The sequence below is a fragment of the Taudactylus pleione genome, unplaced genomic scaffold (assembly GCF_031769625.1).
Source record: "Taudactylus pleione unplaced genomic scaffold, aTauple2 ptg000366l, whole genome shotgun sequence".
NCBI classification, from domain to species: domain Eukaryota; kingdom Metazoa; phylum Chordata; class Amphibia; order Anura; family Myobatrachidae; genus Taudactylus; species Taudactylus pleione.
The window spans coordinates 3,501,434-3,523,716 of NW_028284767.1; the positions used below are offsets into that span (position 1 = coordinate 3,501,434).

Below are 22,283 nucleotides of genomic sequence, written 5' to 3' on the forward strand. Positions count from 1 at the left end.
AGCGGGGTCACTTCCGCCCTTCTCGAACTGGCCTTGAGGCCATCGGCCCTTCTGGCATTTGTACTTAGCCGCTGAACCCAGCGTCTTCCCACCTAACCCTGTCCATTTTGCCGTGAGCTCCTTCTAGAACACAGGAGCATATTTTTATTATTTTTACCATGAGTGCTTACAGTACACATATATTATATACATACTATATGTATATCAACTATATCACTGTACACATTTCTTTACATTAATACAAATATTTCAAATAGCATATATACTGTGTGTATATATATATATATATATATATATATATTGTTATGAATTATTACTAATTGGTCCATAGTTTATTCTTTTTAAAAGAACATGGGCATTGGAACGGGTGGCCAAGGGTGTGGCTCCCCCCCCAAACATTTGAAAGGCATGGCGGCCCCGGACGGTCAGGGGCTGTGCTTTATAGCAATAGGCTGCATGGCCCCTGCACTGAGGAGGAGGTGTAATGTGCGGTCTTTAAGTGCACTGCACATTACACCTCCTCCATGCGGTGCAGGGGCTGTGCAGCCTATTGCTATAAAACACAGCCCCTGACCATCCATGGCCGCCACTCAGGTAAGAGAGAGGGTAGCGGTGGGGAAGGGGGAAATCATTCCAACGCCCCTGATAAAGAATATATATATACTTTATTAATTCGATCCCATTTTATATTATGTACACATATTATATTTCTATTTGCATAGTATACTATTAGCCTTTAGTGATAATGTTAAACAATAGCTACATGAGTGGGCCTTATGCCTAGTTCACAATGCAGACACACAAATACACTTTTTCATTCACAGTTGAATTACCTAACACACAGGCAACTCCATGACTCCCATTCCAGCTATTGTAATAGTCAAAGTAATAAAACAACATTCACTGTTGTAAAAAATGTGTCCAGAGGTTCTGAAAATAATGTAAGAAGAATCTCGGAGGAATAAATATCTGTTCTATTAGTATTCCTCTCACACCCTATACACTTCTATTGATTTATGATGTAAATGAATCATTAGTACATGTAACTACTTGATTAATATATTAACATTGGCCTAACATGGTTTCTTACTTTGAAAAATGAAGCTAGCTTTGCACACATGTTCTCCTTTATGATTGTACAAGGATCTTATGCATCACACGGCAGTAATATTTCATCTTCATCTTCTCTCTGTTGAGCACGACATGACAGCTGTTGATGAACATCAAATTGCAGTAACGTCTCCAGAGCCCGATGTTCCAACTCCTGTGAATTTTCATCACAATCCACGAAATTGTAAAGAAAGTAAAGAAACTTTAGAATCACAATTTGATAAAGGTGATGACAACAAATTGAATGTTGCATAATCATAAAATACGAGTTGCACAGTACATAATTTAATTTATTTGATTCATAACTACAAAAACTCCCCTTATGTTGTAGCTAGTTTGTCTATTTTTCTTAGTTTACTTATTTCAGGTTGTCCCTCTGTTTTAAGTAAATCACTTTCACCACAAGTAAAACATTTAGGGGATCATGTGGAGTTGGGGTATGCACACAAGAAAGTGTTACACTTCCATCCATACGCAAAGTTGGTCGCACCTTATGTTTATGGCTACTTGCACTTACTACTTACACTTATGAGGCATACATGAGTAGGCAAGTACAGTGAGGGTGTGTTCTTCCATCCTGGTCGCCCCACTGTTTATCCAGCCCTGAAGAACTATATCAACCAAAAACAATTGATTACAGAAGATAGCCAAACTGTTCTATTCTCTCAGGATATGGTGTAACACAGGCCTGGTCAACCTGTGGCTCTCCAGCTGTTGTGAAACTACAAGTCCCAGTATGCCTTGCCACAGTTTTGCTATTAGGGAATGCTAAAACTCTGGCAAGGCATGGTGGGACTTGTAGTTTCACAACAGCTGGAGAGCCACAGGTTGGCCAGGCTTGGTGTAACATCTTCCACACCTGACAGAATCATTCTCATAAATCCTGATCTTTTCATGATCTAGACTTCCAGTACTTTATATTATGAACGCCAACACTATAGTTATCCGTACTCCTATTTTGAAATAAAGTGTATTTACAGCCTGATAAGAAATGAGTTCCAATAATGTGCAAATACACAGTGATGATTGCATTTATAGCATAAAACCTATTCAAAATGCACTATTATTTGTGCAAATGCATTTAATAACAGACTTTGTTTTAGTGCTTTACAGTAAGTGTATCAAAACTCATATTACAATAGGTGGGTAGGACCCATTACCAATGAGAGCTTTTACCATCCTTCACATATGTCTTGCAAATGTAACAAATGCTTTAACCAGTGCCAGTCATTTGCAGTCATTCTAAAGTCATTCTAATGATCTCCTGGTTATTTCTCTCTTTAGTAATTGCCAGATTGTTATTTGTTGTAAAGTGAGGCATTAGGCGCTTTACTAAGAGGGCCTCTGACAATGCTACTGCACATGCCCAGTGCCATCTTGTTTTCTGTCTTAAGCATCGCAGTATCGCACAGCTGCTCCTCTGTACGAACTCCACTTCCTCCCATTCTGTACAACTGTTACACTACAATAAACCTGCAACTCTGGTTAAGTCTTACAGTGTTGCCCTGCTGCTGTCTACCATTAACCATCTTGTGTATGCCACAAAAAGTACACATACAGTATATTAACAAAGACATGCTACCTTTGTTACTAGACCCATCTTGTCTTGATCTGCTAAATTCTGTCCTTGACTTGTATCAATTCCTAATAACCTTTATACCCAAAATGTTGCTATCTAGCGTTATAAGTCGCACAAGAAATAATTGCTTTCCAGACTTTGATAGTGGTTCCAAAACACAAAAAGATATTATTCACCAAAAAGCAGATAGTTACATGCCTTGATCTAAAATACAATTAGCGCAAAAGATTATACATAAACAAGGTACAGTCGATACATTACGCAGGCACTCTGGATCCAGATTTCTGGCATCAAAGGTGAAGCCTCAATCAACAGAAAGAATATGATGATCAACTAACAGATCCAGGGTGCTTGCATATAAACCCTTGCAGAGATTAGGCAGTACAATAGAAACGAGTTGGCATAATCCTATTGGTTCTTCTTCTTGGTTCTTCTGTAATAGGTCAGTTGGTACAATGGTAGTTCAGCCCTCCAATGGCTCTTTTGTGTGTGTTTTAACTAATCAATAGACACTACATACAAAGTAAATTCTTCTCTATAATTCTCTATAATCCATAACTTGCAGACGCATGTTGCGATCTCCTTGCTGATGGAACCAGAGATCTGCAAATAAAATGTGGTTTAGAATAGCACCAAACACGATGTGGCTACTACATACTAAACCTTAGATATCAAATACATGCGTTTTATAACTTTATACAATAACTAATAAATCTTCTAATATTAGTCTTTATACTAAGGAACCTTTTAGGAAATTTGTGTATGTGTAAGTGTAAGAGAATCTTACGTAAAGTTGCTAATATGCGTGGTGCATTTATGTGTAGAGTGCTTATAATAACCAGCGCAACTGTGCGTAATGTGCGGTGTTTATGCATATAAGTCTATGTGTGTGTGTTATGCATGTAAGTCTATGTGTGTGTATTATGCAATTCAGTGTATTTATGATGGATTTAATATATATATTATCCATTTCTAACATAATTTAAAACTACAGTGCAAGGTGTTACAAGCAGTGAGGTTCACTTTCAAGCAGGGTGGAGATCCCCAGCTGACTGCCGTTGCCACTTTGTCTGATATCTAATTCAAAGGTTTTCCTCTGCCTATTTAGAATACACTTGTCAGTACTTCTTAAGAAAACCTCCGACCATTGTTTCTAACTTCTCATTCAGACACATTCATTTGTGCATATAAGTGTCTGGGTTATATTTCAATTGCCACAGCCTTACTTGTCTGTATGCGGGGCTTCTCAATTTATATGTATAACACTCACAGTATCCTGGTATATTTTTTCTTAATTACTTTTCTCAGACATGTATACAGAAGCTGTTTCTCATTACTAACTAAAACCTGCATGAATATTGTTTTTGTCAGTATTAGAGTGTTGTATATTATTCGCTATTTAGTGTTGTGCGAATGTGTAGATACGTGCCCACGCAATGGTGCGTCATGGATTGTGCCAACATAAATCAGACAGCGGACGACTAAATCATCCGATAACAGTTGAATTGCGGTTGCATGCAATTATTCGACTTCAACACCTGTACTTAGGAACATGTGCTAGTGTTGAAGAAGCAACAACCACTTTAGTGTGAAGGTCCTCGCTGTTCCTTCTTAGAAATGGTCATGTTTATTGTATATTGGTGCTGTATTCTGTGAGTCCCACAGAGTTACGTTATTGGAAGAACAGAAGACCAAAAAAGGAGCAAAATAAAGAAAACGTGGCAACGAAGGATTCCCACAGCCTTGATTCCTTGTGGAAGAAAATAGTAGAATCTTCAGATTCTGAAAAGTATATAATACCTTGTCTTCTTTTAATGGTAAATGTGTACTATTAGGGGTACTATGTTGTGAGAAGATGATGCATAAAAGGTGATTTTTATCTTCCTACCACCAGGAATTGTAACAAAGCAACGGCAGAGAGAGAGAGAGAGAGCGAGAGAAAGAGGTTTGCCAGGGAACTTGTCAATTTAAAGCCCTCTCCAAATCTGGGTTCAGGATTGTAAAATATCCTAAATTTCTATACTGGATTACCATCTGGAAAAAGTTAGCCCAGTATGGTACAGTAGATCAATGTATCCCATGGTTAATGTGTGGTACTTATTGTGAATTGTTGTACAATCCTGCCCATTACCTGTATATCATTAGAAAAATAATAGTAGCATATTCTCTGATTGAGATTGTCACAACTCTCGGAGGGCAAATGGATGCAACCCGTATTTAAGGATTGGCGTGACCTATTTCTGAGGCGCGGAGTCTAATGTACCGGCGGTGTTCACAAGGGACCCTCGCAAGAGGGTATGGGCTTGGCTGCATCCAACACACAGGTCGCGGCCCTCTGAATAGGTTCCCCTATACAGGTGCTGGGTAACTCTGGATGAAGCGGAGAAGACTTTCAGTGTAGTGAACAGGCCGGGTCAGAACCATACAGACAATAAGGTACCAGGGAGCAGACATGTGCAGGTCGCAGAGGATAGCCAAGTTCAGAACCAGATAACCAAATGCAGATTAGACAGAAGCAGGCCAGAAACAAGCCAAGGTCAGGAACAGGTTTGCAGAGGCTGATTGCAGGAATCCTCTGATCAGTGCAGCTGGATATTGCACTTAGCTGGAATACAGCAGCACACAATCAGGACACAGGAACTGTAGATATAGAGCCAGGTAGCAGTGATGGTTTTCTCACAAAGGAGCCACAGAATAGAACTTAACACTAGGAAGTAACTTTTTGCTTGGCACCAGTGGGAGTTCTCACAGGGGATATGAATCTGCTGCAAGTCCATGATAGGCTGTTGAGGTCAGCTGAGGCAGGAGCACTTCCACTGGAAGAATGCTAGCAGCTGACATACTATAGTGCATGATGTGATGTCAGTGATGGTTCTCGAACAAAGTCAGGCAGAAATCCTGACCTGCAGCAAATGGTAATATACAGTAAGTCACACAATTTGAACAGAGTGTGACATTACCCCCCTCCTAACAGGTGGCCTCCGGACACCCCTATGACTTGAGAAAAAAAACTTGAATAGATCTCTGAAGATCAACAACACTCTTCATTGGAGAATTAATGCTTTCGACGAATCTGCTTGCCCTTTCGAGAATGTCTTGATCCACTCGGAAGAGACGAAATCTCTGATTCAACGAAAACTTATTTTCTAAACATAGGACCTCCAGGGAAAGGTGCTTCATCCATTACCGGATCATAATCGTAATTAGAATCCAAGTCTAGAGTCAGAATCAAATTTTTTTTCTTGGAAACAGCCCCAGAAGTGCATGATGGATCCAAAGGACCAGGATACCCAGAGGAGCCTTCATGGAGAGTGACCAAGGAAGTGACCCCAAGTCTCAATACCGCAGGCTGTGGACCTTGTGCTGATCTTGAGGCTTTTGGAGCAAATGTTTGCAGTACCGCAGGCTGTGGACCTTGTGCTGATCTTGAGGCTTTTGGAGCAAACTTTTGCAGTACCATAGGCCGTGGACCTTGTGCTGATCTTGATGCTTTTGGAGCAAACCTTTGCAGTACCGCTTCAGTGAAAGCTGAGAGATATTCTAAAATGGGATCCTTGGTCTCTATGAGTGGATTAGCCCAGTCCAAAGCTTTACCCCTAAAGGCCAAAAGGAAATATTTTACCACATTGGCAGGAATAAGTGAAGGCAACAATCCGGAATCCACATCAGAAAGATATTGACGTGCCAATGCGTAAAACTGAGCTAAATCTCCATCAAAATAAACAAATGGTCGATCATCCACTGAACTTCTAAGCAGAGAATCAGGTGAAGGGCCCACTGCAGCAGGTATTACATTGATCTTTGAGAACTCTAAGTTCTTTTTGGAACCAGGAGATGGAGGGCTATCACTTGGCTGAATAGGTAGAACCGGATTTGGATTGGAGACACTTAAACTGGCAGGATTCGTAGAGGTCAAAACTGGATTAAGACCGGACACACTGGAACTGGATAGAACAGGAAGTTTAGATGACCCTTTCTGAGTCTGGACCATACTAGTAGTCCACATGGTGATGCTCTCGGGAAGTGGCCAACAGGAATCCATGTCTGTATCCATGGCACTGTGAATCCCTCCTGGGATCTTGGCACTGGAAATCTCCCCTGGGCTGAGGCACTGGAAACACCTTCTTGGGCTGAGGCACTGGAGACCCCTCCTGGGGCTGAAGCACTGGAGACCCCTCCTGGGGCTGAGGCACTGGACACCCCTCCTGGGGCTGAGGCACTGGACACCCCTCCTGGGGCTGAGGCATTGGACACCCCTCCTGGGGCCGAGGCACTGGACACCCCTACTGGAGCTGAGGCACTGGACACCCCTCCTGGGGCTGGCACATCGGTCACTGTTCTTGAGGCCAAAACATCAGATACCCTTATTGGAGGTGAAACATCGGATACCCCTACTGGAGCTGGAACATTGAATCCCTCTATTGCATCTGAAACATTGGATACCCCCATTGGGGTTGGAAAATTGGAAACCTTGCTTACAGGTAGAACATTGGATACCCCTGCTGGGGTCTGAACATTGAATAATCCTTCTGGAGTCTGAGCATCGGATACCCTTGTTGGAATTTAATTATTGGATACCCCCACTGGCACTGAAACATCTAATATTTCTGCTTGGACTGAAGCATCGGATACCCTTGCTGAGGTCTGGACATCGGATACTCCTGCTGGAGTTTGAATATCGTATACTCCTCCTGAGACTGCAGGAACAGACTTCTCACTGACTTTGGGTGATTTTATTACTCTCTTTTGATTTCCAAAGCTGGAATTGGGTGCTCTTGTCACAGGACCCCAATCTTGAACTGAAGTTCCTTTTTGGGCAACTTCCTTAGCACTCCTATTTAGAGTAGTGGAAACTGGAACTGAAGATGACAATCTAGATAGTTCGTTGGCATTAATGCTGTGATACTGAGACTTGTCACCCTTCCTTGATTTACAGAGAGAACAGTCTTTTATAAAATGATCAGGACCCCCACAGTAAAGACAAAGTTGAAATTCCCTGCACCGCTGACGTTCAGCTTCAGACAGCTTGGGCCGTCGAAAAGTCTGATATTTCTCCCTTTTCGGTACAGAGGAGGAGGACACAGTCTTTAAGGCTCCTAAATCAGCAAACTACTTGGCTTTATTGTACTGAGTTGGGGTTTTGTCAGAATCAGAAGAAATTAATTCTGGTAGAATCAGCATAATGTTGGTTAAAAGCTTTGCAGCTGCTCTAGCATTTGCTGAAATACTCCAAACTGTGCAGGATTCAATTTACTTGGTGACTGGGAGGTCTGTGAACAATTGTGAGTAGTGGCCCCTTTAACTGAGTTATTTAGTTGTAGGTTACCAGCAAAATCTTCAGCAGTGAGTGGAGGTATGCAGGGGTTAACTGTGTCTGAAACAATTCTCTGAGACTGAAAAGCCATGGTAAAACAATCAGCCAAGTATTGTAGTATACCTGCTTGTGTCATCTCAAATCTCTTCACCACATTCATAAGGACCAGACTGGGGTCTGCCACTTGAGTCTGACCAGCAGCGTCCATATTTTTACAGCCAGAGCAATCTGTCAAAACTCTCGGAGGGCAAATGGACGCAACCCGTATTTGGGGATTGGCCTGACCTATTTCTGAGTCGTGGAGTCTAATGTACCGGCGGTGTTCACGAGGGACCCTCGCAAGAGGGTATGGGCTTGGCTGCGTCCGACACACAGGTTGCGGCCCTCAGAATAGGTTCCCCTATAGAGGTGCTGGGTAACTCTGGATGAAGCGGAGAAGACTTTCAGCGTAGTGAACAGGCCGGGTCAGAACCAAACGGACAACAAGGTACTAGGGAGCAGACGTGTGCAGGTTGCAGAGGTTAGCCAAGGTCAAAACCAGATAACCAAACGCAGTACCAGGGATTAGACAGAAGTAGGTCAGAAACAAGCCAGGGTCAGGAACAGGTTTGCAGAGGCTGATTGCAGGAATCCTCTGATCAATGCAGCTGGTGATTGCACTGAGCTGGAATACAGCAGCATACAATCAGGACACAGGAACTGTAGATATAGAGCCAGGTAGCAGTGATTTTCTGCACAAAGGAGCCACAGGATAGAACTTAACACTAGGAAGTAACTCTGCTCTGGCACCAGTGGAAGTTCTCACAGGGGATATGAATCTGCTGCAAGTCCATGATAGGCTGTTGAGGTCAGCTGAGGCAGGAGCACTCCCACTGGTAGAATGCTAGCAGCTGACATAATGCATGCTGGTGATGTCAGTGATGGTTCTCAAACAAGGTCAGGCAGAAATCCTGACCTGCAGCAAATGGTAATAAGTCACAGAATTTGAGCAGAGTGTGACAGAGATAAGGATATGTGTAATACACAGTGGCAGCCATGGCTAAAGCTTTCTGGACCAATGCATAATTTGAATTTGACCTCATTACATTTCCACATCCTTTATAACATAGACCACACAAAGCTATTTTCCCAGCTCAGTTTGTCTTCCTGCGGGCTCCATAAAATATAAAGTAAACAGGAATGATGGTTCTTATTCAGTCACACATAAAGGGAAAAAACAAGCATACCTCCTATAGGAACTGCAGATCTGTCCAATAGCAGTTGCTACACTACTGGTAATTTTTTATATAAAACATTTTTGGAATAAAAGTACAAATTAGTGAACAATAAGGCTGGCAGTCTTTGGATGGCATCACCTCCTCCCTCCTGTGGCTCCCTGCTATGTGTTGCCCAATAGTGGTGTCAGCCCACCCAGTCTCCCATTCTCTGACTTTGTGGTATTACGCCAACAGGTACTTTAAATTGCCCCCTCCCGCAGGACCGCTAATCTCTTTTTTAATAATTCCAGTTCACTCCTGGTTATTATCTGCCAACATTCTCTCCATGGCGTTGTCTCCGGGAGTTGGTTCTACTGGCATAAAATTATCTGAATATCCTTTCTCGCGAAGCCTCATTTAAATAATTTTGAGATTTAAATGACAAATTTCTAATCCCTCATAAACACTTTTAGTAAATTTTACAACTCAGACATTTCTACAGCAAGGTAAAATAAAAAAACAATTAATCAGTGGACCACTAACCACATTTGCATAGCTCTGCTTAAGGCAAGCATCATCCAAAGGGCGCTTAGCATGGGACTCAGGCCTGGAAGAGTCTTTGGATGATTAGGATTAGCAAACAGTTCATGCGAACACTTCTTCCACCTTAAGTTTGGTGAAATTTAAAGAGAATACTAATATGCTTCTACTGTATATCTCTGGTACTATGAGACTTCTCCAAATGCTGTTCTTGTTGGAGGGGCTGCTCTCTTGAGGGTTCTTTCCTCAATATATTTGACGCTGAGTCGAGCTGTGTTTATATTGGAGTGCCGCTGACTTCCTACTTCAGCATTGGGAAGGGACATGATGATGTGATTCACCGTTAATTGCGTTATCAAGTCCGATACAACCCACTTCACTGTCTCCTTTACATTGCAGGAAGGTAGGCAAGTATGAAAACTTCCAACCTGTGCTAAGCCATGAATAGTGGCGCTTACAAGTTATCCATTACTTTTGCCTAATGGCTGAGGACCACCTGATACTGCCACAGCTCTATAAGGGTCCTAACTGGAACCCTCATCTCTGTTAGTGCCTGAAGTCCCATACTGCTCTTAGGCTCACAGTTTGGAGTAGGAAATATATTGATGTACAGTAGCTAATCAGCTGTAGGAGTCTTCTTTGTAAACGGTGGACTGTAAGCTTTGGAGCATCATGGGACTGATATTTAGGCTACACCTAAACTGTGGAAAAGTACTGTGGGGGGTGCCTGGAAACAGTTTACTGTAGAGATAAATCTTTTGTAGAGAGTATGATATCTTAAGGAGCGTATCCACTACACGAGAAAAATGAGCGATTGAACGATTATGACTTAGTCATTCATTAATCATGCAGTAAAACGCCAGCAATGACCAGAGATGCGCGCTCCCGCTGGACTTTGTTGGCATTTGTCATCGCCTGAACGTGCAGGCTAACCTGACGAGATTGTCAGGTTGTGCATGTTTGGGGATGAGAGAGGGTGCCTGCACTGAATGACATATTGTTCAGTGTGGGCACATTATCCACTGCACAGGATGATGAACGATTGAACGATTACAATGTTGTATTAGTACAGTCATTCCACTCTCGTGTAGTGGATACACACCTTTAGAAAGTGGAATATATTATAGAAGCAAACATCAAAAGATTATTTTTATTTTTTTTTAAATAAAGTACTGCAACAATAAAACTGATAAATTAGTAAAGTTTATATATAATTAATTAAAAATGTAAAAGTAAATAAGCAAATAAAGTTAAAAATAATGTAAATTGAAAAAGAGAAAACATGCACACAGTAGGGTAAGATTAGTTTATAATTATCCAGCAATATTTATCCTGCTACTCCTGGGGAACCATAGTAAGCATTACTACTAATATAATGAGGTTAAGTCTACAATGTAGCTACATACTGTAAAGTGGGTGTGGTATGATAAGTCGACATTCAGGACATGTGCATCATTAGAAAGATAAAAGTAGCAAATCATCTGATTGAGATAAGGAGATGTGTAATACACAATGTCGACAGTCAGAATGTCCACATGGACTTCAGGTTGACAACTAATATGTCAAATATTGTACACAAAGGAATTCTGATTTAGCTGTATGGAAGAAAAAAATCGAATCTAACTAGGTAAGATCATTTCTTATGCAGATATATAACTGCCCTGCACAAGGCAATAAAGAAGAGAAACGCCAGCTATGTACAGTATGGGTAAAAGGTAATTCTCAATTTACCAGTCAACACCAGACATACTGTAGACATGCAGGCAGGAGTTGTGTTACAGAGATAATGCAAGATAGAGCTTTAAAGCATTCTTCTCTTCTTGTTTATATAAAGCTGCATTTTATGATTTTATGTCTGGACTGGTACATCAGGGTTAAAGTTAAACAGATTCCCTAACATCATTGTTAGCTCGATCCTACCTCCAGTGAGAGTGTTCAGACTAGTGCTCCTTCATAGGTTAATCCAGGCTTTCCATTTCAAGATAACATAGCAAGAAATGAAGATAAGCATCTTGTTATATGGCAGATCTTAGATCCATACAAATTGCAGTGCACATAGAAGTGCAAAAATGGCTAAACCCTCTTTGATTGTGTTGTGCGCCTCATTCTGCGCAAGTGTGCTTAGATTGCCGCCAAGTGTTAGCTGCGCAAGATGGCGGTGTTTATGGAATAAAGGTATTTGGGAGGAATTAAGAGTGAGGGCATTTTTGCAAAATTCAGAGTAGGCATACTGGTGTGAGCACCATCTTCTAGCAGGAATACATTTTGGGCCCATTCAGAGGCGGTCGGAGGATGCAAGCGTTCGCTCAGAAACTGGGCGGCCGCTTGCATCCTGACCGCCCGCCTCTGTTGTGGTCATTAGGCTGTGGGTTAACACCCACAGCTCTAACAACCGCTCCGGTGATGGTCGCGATGGTCAGAGACCATCCCGACCATCAGGGCTTACGACGAGACCCTAGGGTAGGGTCTCCCTTGTCGTAAGCCCCGGAGAGCTTCTGGCTCTGTCTGAGCTGGAAGCTCTCCACTGACATCACTAGTGGTGTCAGTGGGGCCTCCCCCAAACGGTAGGCGTTCCCGTGGGAACGCCTCCGTTTGGGCTGCCACCCCCCCAGCCCGCTTTCCAAACGGGGCGAGCTGTCAATCAACATCGACAGCTCGCCCCCTTTGGATCGAGACCCACTACGAAATATAAAACCCTCATACACTCACTGGTCATCTCCAGAATGGACTACTGTAACCTCCTTCCATCTGGCCTCCCCAACTCCCTTCTCTCTCCTCTCCAGTCTTTCCTCAATGCTGCTGCTCGGCTCATCTTCCTCTCCAAACACTCTGCATATGCCTCCCCTCTCCTACAAGCTCCCCTTCCCTCTCAGAACCCAATACAAGGTTCTCACACTCACTTGCAAATCCCTCACCCATTCCTCTCCCATTTACATCTCTGACCTCATCTCCCTTCACTCTCCCGTCCGCCCTCTTCGTTCAACTAATGCACACCGCCTCTCATGCCAATTGATTACTTCCTCCCACTCCCGCCTCCAAGATTTTGCGTGCGTTGCTCCCCACCTTTGGATCGATCTCCCTCTCCCCTTCAGACTCTCCACCTCTCTACAATCCTTCAAACGGGCTCTCAAGACCCACTGCTTCATCAAAGCCTTCCAGCTCTCATCTTAACTTGCTGCTACATACTTCTTCCTCCCTGTCTACCCCATCTGTGTCACACCTGTTTGTCTGCCCCTCCCCTTTAGAATGTAAGCTCTTACAAGCAGGGCCCTCTACCCTCTTGTGCTTCTCCTTACTTTACTTTCATCTACTTCTTACTCCCCTCTAGGGCACCTAACACTTTGCTTTGCTGTGTTGCTTATCTGGGTGTTATGGTTGTAGCAATATATATTTCCCATGTTCTGGTCCTGTATTGTATTGTATTGTATTGTAAGTCACTGGTCAACCTATTTGTTTATGTACTTTGTAAGGCACTGCGGAACACTTGTGGCGGCATATAAATAAATAATAATAATAAATAATAATATTTTTAAAATATTTGAAACGCAAATCTATATAAAAAACAACTGTCTTGGTTTTTCTTTTTATTGCAAGATTCTAATTCAGGTGTGTTACTTAAAAAAACAAACCACAAGACTGGTTATATTTTGCACATGCTAGGCCTCAGGGTTAGGAATAAAAACTGTAAGAAGGTGCAAATTTGTTCCTGGACAAACCGTGCCTGTACATTTTAGATACTCCCCTGCTTGTAACTGAATTAGCGAGGCAGTCCACATTGGAGGATCTTAGAGGTAACAGCTGTAATATCATATCCTGCTTGTTCTGTTGGTGTTTATGGTGTAACCTCTCCAAACCATCAAAATGTGAGTATTCCGAAAATAATTGAAAAGTTCTCACAGAAATTGACAGATTTGATTTCTTCACCATTATTTGCTTTACTTTCAATTTGTTACATTATTAGTGTTTGGTCCCTCAATAAATGATAGCATGTTGGCAAAAAAATAAATACAGATATTGCTGCGTACAATAATTTAGTTACTAAATGTTCGATGTTACTTTATGCTTAAATAACAATGAATGAAATGTGGCTCCAATTATAAGTCCACTCTAAGAAGTGTGTGAAATAAACATCTATGTTAATTATATATAGATTATTCAATAATAACCTTATTGCGCTCCCCTCCTTAAAACGGGTGTCTGCTCAATCAACAAAGTAATGGCAGTTGGGTTCTGTCACATAATACTCTAAAGCAATGTAGTAGATGTAAAGCACCTAAAAGTGCTTAGTACAGTGTAGCGTTAGGAACATTGTGTAAATAAGAATAATTCCTATGAGTGATAAAAGTGCACGTGTGCAGCAGTAAATTAATAAATCATGACCATCATGGAAACTTAATTAATTCTAAAAGCAATTTTCAAACACACATAAAGTGTCTTAGGGCCTGATTCAGAGCCGCTCGTAAGCGGCCGCTCGTTCGCTCCGAGCGATGTTTGCCAAACTGCGCATGCGTACGGATCGTAATACGCATGCGCGAACCAGTCAGTGCGGCCGAAAATCGTTTGTTCGCTAAATAGCGAATGCCTGCTATTTTGAGTGACAGAAGGAGGCGTATGTGGGTGGTAACAGGGGAAGGTGCTTGAAAACGGGGAGTGGAGATCCGAACGCAGGCGTGCTTAAAGGTCAAAACTGGCGTTTTAAGGGTGTGCATAATTAATACAGCAGCGTCATTGACCACGTCACTGGGTTATTTTATAGTCAGAACTGCTCGCAAGATTGTGGTAGCAAAAACCAACCACAAGAATAGCGAGCACTTCATACGCCGTCCGATGTACTCGATTAATCTAATAAATAGCGGACATGACGTATGATGCGAGCGGCCAGGGGGCGTATTTTTTTAAAAAACGACCGCAAGTTTTGTTTGCTCGTTCAGACCTAGAGGCGTGAACAGACCGTAAAGAGCGAACGGTTCATTTGAATAGCCACGTCTTTTTTCAGAACGAGCGAGCGCAAATAGCGTCCGGCTCTGAATCAGGCCCTTAGTGCATACAGTATACGTTATGCTTATTTACTGTTTTACTTTTTGAAACAATATTATGATTATGCTTTTTTGTGTGACCTGTGGATATGAATAATGTGCTACAGAACTATGTTACAGCACTGTTTATCTGCACAACTGATGAATGATGGAAGAGGGCTACCACCTGTCTACAGGTGCACATACATAATTCTGCCAGCAGGGGGTGTGCTGAGCCCTTTTGCCTGAAAACTACAGAAAAAGACAATCATCATTTGCGGAGGTGGGCAATAATCAGCCCTCCAGCTGTTGTTGATCTACACATCCCAGCATGCATTGCAACAATTTTAGCATGGCCAAATAGCAAAACTGTGGCAGGGCATGCTGGGATGTGTAGTTCTACAAGAGCTAGAGGCGCTTACTTCCCACCCCTATTTTACAGGGATCTTTCAGATATTAATCAAGACCACTGGAAAATCTGTCCAGGCATTGATTGCATCTTATAGTGTGTGGTTATCAGCATAATCATGGCACTGGCCCTTTTGATGGATTATGCCACCGTTTACAGGGCAAAATTATTAATAAGGCATGTGCTGGCTTTCATATTGTGGTGACGTAAATGTACGGCAATGCATATTCTATAAACCTTGACCTTCTGTGACCTTGATTTAACTGTTAATATGTCGCAATATAATAAAGTTAATGTCCTGGCAAGGTACTGTAGTTTCATTAGAGGTGGGAAAACTGTGTGGTTTTATAAGGGCACACATCTCTTTTTATAGACAAGTTTTTTGTAGCATTTTATGAGAAAGTTCTACAGTCTGATTACTCAAGTTGGCTGAAAAGTTTTAAGGTTTTTTTCTAAAAGTTGGTATTATGTATAATGACTGAATATATTTAATGAATAAAGAATATAGAAGTGTTAACTGCAGTAGGAGGGGGTGGTCTCTGCCTTGCTTAGCTTCTACTGGCCAGTTCCCTGCTCAATTCTGAGTTAAGGCTGGGTACACACTTAAAAGACATTGCTATACACACTTACCAATCAGCTGCTCGATATGTTGGGCCAGACATCACAACTAGGTGGGCATTTAAATGTGCCCTCCTATTTGTGATGTCAGTGTCAACGTTCTCTGCAGCCAGTATGCAGGCGTTCGGCGGGTCATCCATACACACAGCCAGACATACCGTTATAAAGTATTTGGTTGACATATCGGCATCGGCTGTGCTGCAGGGCCGACCTGATATGTCTGTGATAAACGTTGTTCACAGGCATATCTGGTGTACACACCCGCCAATCCTCTATAGATATATTGTTCATCTTTCTATCGAATGATATATCTAGTAGTGCGTACCCAGCATTAGTGTCTGTTCTGCATGTTGTATGAAGTTTAAGTAAGTTGTCCTGTTTGACATGTCCTTTGTCAGAAAAGCAGTTACTTTGTGAAAGGGAAGAGTCATATTTGGAGCACTTGGCATGAGTGACATGGAAATGTGACTCCTATTACAGCGTCCCACGGGGACTCGCTCTCAGGCTTCTCTGACGTTGTCTAGTAAACACATATAATGGAAATGCATAATTGTGTGTGTTCACTGCAAGGTCCAAGAGAGCAATCATTTCCTTGCTCTAAAATGCTGAGGTATATAACAACATGAAGAAATGGTAGAATGTGCTGTAATCCACGGCTACCAATTATATGTTTGCATTCATTTTTTAACCTGCTCTAGGAAATTTACAGTTCCAATATGATTGGTTGCCATGCTTGACTGCTCCAATGCTTTCCCCTCCCCTAACAGAACATTTTGATTGCGACTCACACCATGACAAGAGCATGCTGCACCCAGCGAATGAGATATGCCTTCCAACTTCTGGCCCAATCAGGACAAAGCTGGGGCCACCACATCAAGTTAGGGAAAACTAGGAGGTGTGCATTAGGATAAACTAGGAGGTATGCATTAGGGTAAACTAGGAGGTATGCATTAGGATAAACTAGGAGGTATGCATTAGGATAATCTAGGAGGTATGCATTAGGGTAAACTAGGAGGTATGCATTAGGATAATCTAGGAGGTATGCATTAAGGTAAACTAGGAGGTATGCATTAGGGTAAACTAGGATATATGCATTAGGGTAAACTAGGAGGTATGCATTAGGGTAAACTAGGAGGTATGCATTAGGGTAAACTAGGAGGTATGCATTAGGGTAAACTAGGAGGTATGCATTAGGATAAACTAGGAGGTATGCAATAGGGTAAACTAGGAGGTATGCATTAGGATAAACCAGGAGGTATGCATTAGGGTAAACTAGGAGGTATGCATTAGGATAAACTAGGAGGTATGCATTAGGGTAAACTAGGAGGTATGCATTAGGATAAACTAGGAGGTATGCATTAGGGTAAACTAGGAGGTATGCAGTTTTTGTGTATCATCAGTGTAACAGTAACCTCATATCAATGCTCTATGCTGTTGGAAATACATTACCACAATGAGCCTGATTTAGAGTTGCACACAATCCACACCCGACGCTGATGTTCTTGTTCTTGAGCTATTTTTTATGCAACTGTGTATGCGCACACATTTCTGAAATCCTCTGCAGCACATGAGTTGCACAGAGTGTATGTACATAGGTGGGACAGACGGGCTCTGAAATGTGTGATGAGCAGTCCTGGCTGGTGTCTGGGAGTCAGCGAGTAATTCAGTAAAAAATGGTCCATTCAGAGGGCATGTTCTGGGTGTGTCAATGCAAAAGCTGCATTCCCAGACACACTGCCGCAGCCATAGGAGGCTGTAGTCAGATGGAGAAACTGCACCTGCCATAGGGGTGGTCCAAGTTTCAATGGTGCGACCGTATAAGGATGCAACAATCGGTTTACAGTGTGCACAGACGCTAAAAGTGGGCGTCCCAGTCCTTGCACTTTCAGCTGCCCATATGTACACAAGGGAAAGAGTTTGTGATGGGCGACCGCCAATAGACGCTGCTGTGTGCGACTGAGAATCAGCCCCAGTGTGTGGGAAAATAAAAGGTCATATAGTAGCTTTATTTACTTTAACCATATGAAAATTCAAAAATGCATTGCTGCAGCCAAATTCAATGTACACAAACTTCCAGCTGCAGTGTAACCTACTGGCCTGTTCCATACTTGCCGACTTCTTTTGTTTCCTTCCCGGTAGAAGCCCGGGGAGGAGGAACAGGTGGGCGGGGCCTTAACCGGACGGTTAGTGTATTTAAGCCCCGCCCCCTGGCTGCAATTTGCAGCGAACAGCACATTTTTTATAGGTGGCGAGGCCAATTTATGCGATTCTCATAGAATCACATAGAATAGAGTCTCCTGCCTCCGATTCCGCTGATCACCTGGAATATTCTCCCCATTCTGTTCACTTCACTAGGAAGTGGGCGGAATGCTGGGAGAAGTACCTACTCTTCCAGGGGCGTGGGGGGTTACCCGAAAAATAGGGATCCTCCTGCGACTTCCGTGAGGCTAGGCAACCCTGGCCTGTTCACCAATCAATGTTCCCAAAGATGCCACTCACAGATTGCCAGACTCTGAAGCTCCATCACATTCCCTCCCTTTTCAAGACAAGCTTTATTGATTTATTTATAAACATCACCCTAATAAACAGGGCTCACACAAGTCCGTGAAGATTCAATGTATCAAGGAGGTCAGTTCCTAGACAAACATATCTTAAAATGGTAAGAATTTGGTGGAGCAATGTGTTTAACATGCATTTACCATGCTCAATAATTTGGATCTAAGACATGTAAAAGTGATAAGACTGGTCCTAGGGTTGTACGATAAAGATGAATGCTGCACAGATTTTCTTTTGAATCAGATAGAACACAAAGGCCCTGATTCAGACCCACTCGCGAGCGTCTGTCCGCTCGCAAGTGGGTCGATGTTCTGCACTGAGCATGCGCACGACGGAGGGAGCTCCGTCGTGCGCATGCGCCAGACGCGACGAGCGAAGGACTTTCCTTCGCTCGTTGTGTCTGATCAAAGGGGGCGTGCTGTCGATGTTGATTGACAGCACGCCCCCTTTGGTGGGCGTACCGGGGGCGTGCCTCCCTGACGGGGGCGTTCCTAAGGGAACGCCTCCCGTCAGAAGCCGGCCCACTGACATCACTAGTGATGTCAGTGGGAGTGATTTTGGCTCTGATAGAGCCAAAATCACTCCGGGCCTTGCGGTTGAAAACCTCAACCGCAGGCTCCGGCTCGCAGTTTCGATGGTCGCGATGGTCAAGACCACATATAGGACATTGGTACAGTAGGAATCGAACCCAGGACTTTTGGGCTGTGAAGCAGCAAGTTAATCATTGTACTATACAGTACATCATACTGTAGGTACTGTGTAAATATCATATATCACAAACGCTTAATATGCTCTGCAGTAGTCAGTTTTTCAGTGTAAGGAGATGGACAAAGGGCTTGATTAGATCTGCACACAAATACCATCGCAGCTGTGATATCTCACGGATCGTAATTGCGAGATTATGCTAATGACTCACCCTCTGTCCAATGCTTCCAGGGAAATTGAAAAAAAAAAAAGCATCTCGAAGCCGCCACTCATGCACAAAGGGCTTGATTTATTGCAGATCGCAACTGTGAATGCAATAGCAATCACACACGCAGTCTCACTGCGACAGTATGCTAATCCTCTGAGATCGTTATGCCATACGCAGCCTAACATAACGATGCCCACCATATCTTACACACATCCATAATACTTAGCAAGACTGCAAAACCATCAGTAACATCGACTACCATCGTAGCCTCACACACACTTGCACAAGCTCTGACCTTACTCAGAAATTGCTAACCTCATTGTACACTGTGAGCACACAAGCTGCGTATGGCATTACAGTGGATAAATTATGCATGCCCGGGCAACGGCGTTCAAACGCACTGTGGTACTTCCTGTCAATCACTCTGCGATATGTCCCGATCGCAGTGGCCGGTTTGCGCATGCGCCCTGTGATGCATGCGCAGAACGCAACAATCGGCCATTTGCGTGCATAATCGCAGTTGCGATCCTTGCTGAATCAGGTCCAAAACCAGAAACATAGGAAAATTTGTACACAGATCCAGCAGTCATCAGCCTTCTGAGTAAGTCTAAGCTGTCACAGACATAGCAGGGCACCAGACACACAGAGGGCTCTCCTGCTGCCAGCAAGGACACAATGGCTAATTTATGCACGCCCTGAAAACAGTGTTCAAACTTTAAATGGTCAGACCGGCCTATGTTTCTCTAGCTTCCTCCCATTACCTCCCCCAAACGCTGACTACCTTTCACTCACTTTGCAGGTGAATCCTTCATGTGTGTGTGATCGCAGAAAAACAATCGCTACACTATGTGGCTTTCATGTATGACTAACAATTGCTCTAACTGCGTAAATATCAGCATTGCGTGTGGATCTGAGTCAGGCCCATAGACTTTTTGTGTGCTCGCACGGCGATAATATGCAAATACTAGATTCAGCCTATCTGAACCTGGCCTCTGATGCTCTTTGTCTGAGAATGCATTTTCTTTCACTGATAGGCTTGGAGCACTCCCATAACATGCCCCTGACATGGCCATTTTTGTGCCCACTGCAGGCCATCTCCCAGGCACCACCCAGGAACACCCTTGGCGTGCCAGTACATTTCAACGCCTTTGCAGGGGCATGCATAAATTATCTACTGCAATGTCATACACAGCCTGAGGTCTCATAGTGTGCTAGCAATTTCTGGATAAGGTCAGAGCTTGTGCAAGTGTGCGTGAGGCTACAATGGTACTTGATTGTACCGATGGTTTCACAGTCTTGCTAAACGTTACGGATGTGTGGTAAGTAAAGTGGGCGTCCTTGTGTAGAGCTGTGTCGGGATAGCAATTGCAGTGGATTAGCATACTATTGCAGTTGAACTGCGTGCCTAATCAGGGGCGTAGAGAGCATCGCCGGGCCCCGGTAAAGAGGGGGTGTGGCCTAATTGCAGGAGGCAAAACCAGGGGGGATGCGATCAGTGTGATCGCTCCCCCCCTCAGGCATAGGAGATTGCTGTGGCTGCTGCTTAGCAGCCGCGAGCAATCTCCCACTGCATCCCAGTACACGCTGTGTGCTGGGCTGCTGTGAGGGAGGGAGGAAGGGAGGGGGGCGGCGCCGGACCCGGGCCCCACTGGAAGCCCGGGCCTGGGTAAATTGTACCCGCTCTCTCCCCCCTCTCGGCGCCCCTGTGCGTAATCGCTATTGCAATCGCAGTTGCGATCCGTAGTGATTCAGGCCCAGTATCGGTGGTCATGAGGAGAAATGTCTAGCACCTGCAATCCCTGACTCTTTCTCTTTGGCCACTTCATATAACAAGATATGCATCACTTATTCCCTATTGACCTGAATCTCAAAATGGTTTACGGCTCTCACAACCAATGAAAACACCAGGCTGTTATGGATAACATTCCGTGCATACCCTGAAGTACAGATTATTGTTGAATGTCTTTTACACCTCCTCTCTTGTAAGTTTACACCTTTCTGTCATCAATAGGAATCAGATCCTGTGCCCTTTACAGAGAGACCTGGAGGAAGAGTCAGAGGTCACGGAGAATAAGTCCTGCCAGATCCAACAGGATATCTCGGAGTATCTAAACAAATACAACAAAGAAGAGAACCTAACAATACTGTTTAGGTTTAACCTATTTATATTAACCCGGAGCTTTTATACTGGTATACATGTCAGAGGCATGGCTCTAACGCAATGGATTGTCTCAAGAACAAGCCCCTTGTAAGAAACAGAAGAGGTAAGGGCATGACACTACTTTAATGAGCAGTGGGTTGTAGTGAGATAATTAAGAGGATGGGAAGATGCCTGTAAAGATAACATGTCCTTAATCTGGGTAAGAGGAATGCGATTCCCTGACCTTTAAACTCTTGCTAGAATAACAATAATATAATGATATACACAAATCGCACTACTACAAGGAAATGTCAGCTGTTCAAGAGAATTTAAAATTAAAAAATAATTTGGGTGCATTCTTATCGCCTAAATGTAAATGAGACAGTTGTCTCATGCAACAGGAATTTTGGACAGAAACATTTTGAAAATGATTTAGTACATACTGTATTTTTTGGCTGCCATAGCCTGAAGTACTGGTTTATCGCTTAGGTTTAATTCACATTTGTCTTTTACTGTGCTAGCCATACTACACGAACACGTGAATCTAAGTTGTGTGAATTGGAAGTGAAATGGGTACTGTATATAGGCTATTTATGTGGGAGATAGAAAGCAGGCTATATGCCCCTGATATGGCACTGAAAATGAGAGATGTGCAGTTTGGTTTTCCTGAAAAACGAACACACCCTAGCTCAGGGGTTCCGAGCCAAATCGAGTGCCACCTCAGATCACTTTTGGGGTTCTGAGAAGAAATGAGTCCCGGTCAGTGTCGGACTGGGTCATGAAGGGCCCACAGGGGAATGCAATGGCAGGGGCCCACTGAAGGGGCGTGGCCAGTCTTGGGTAGATGTGGCCATCAATTAGAGGGGTGTGGTCATCCCAGACTATTACAATAT

At 43.3% G+C, this 22,283-nt stretch overlaps 1 pseudogene; it reads right to left on the bottom strand.

The window, feature by feature from the left end:
• Positions 1–7,252: 7,252 nt before the first annotated feature.
• LOC148508426 (uncharacterized) overlaps positions 7,253–22,283 on the bottom strand; it is a 41,167-nt pseudogene continuing 26,136 nt past the window's right edge.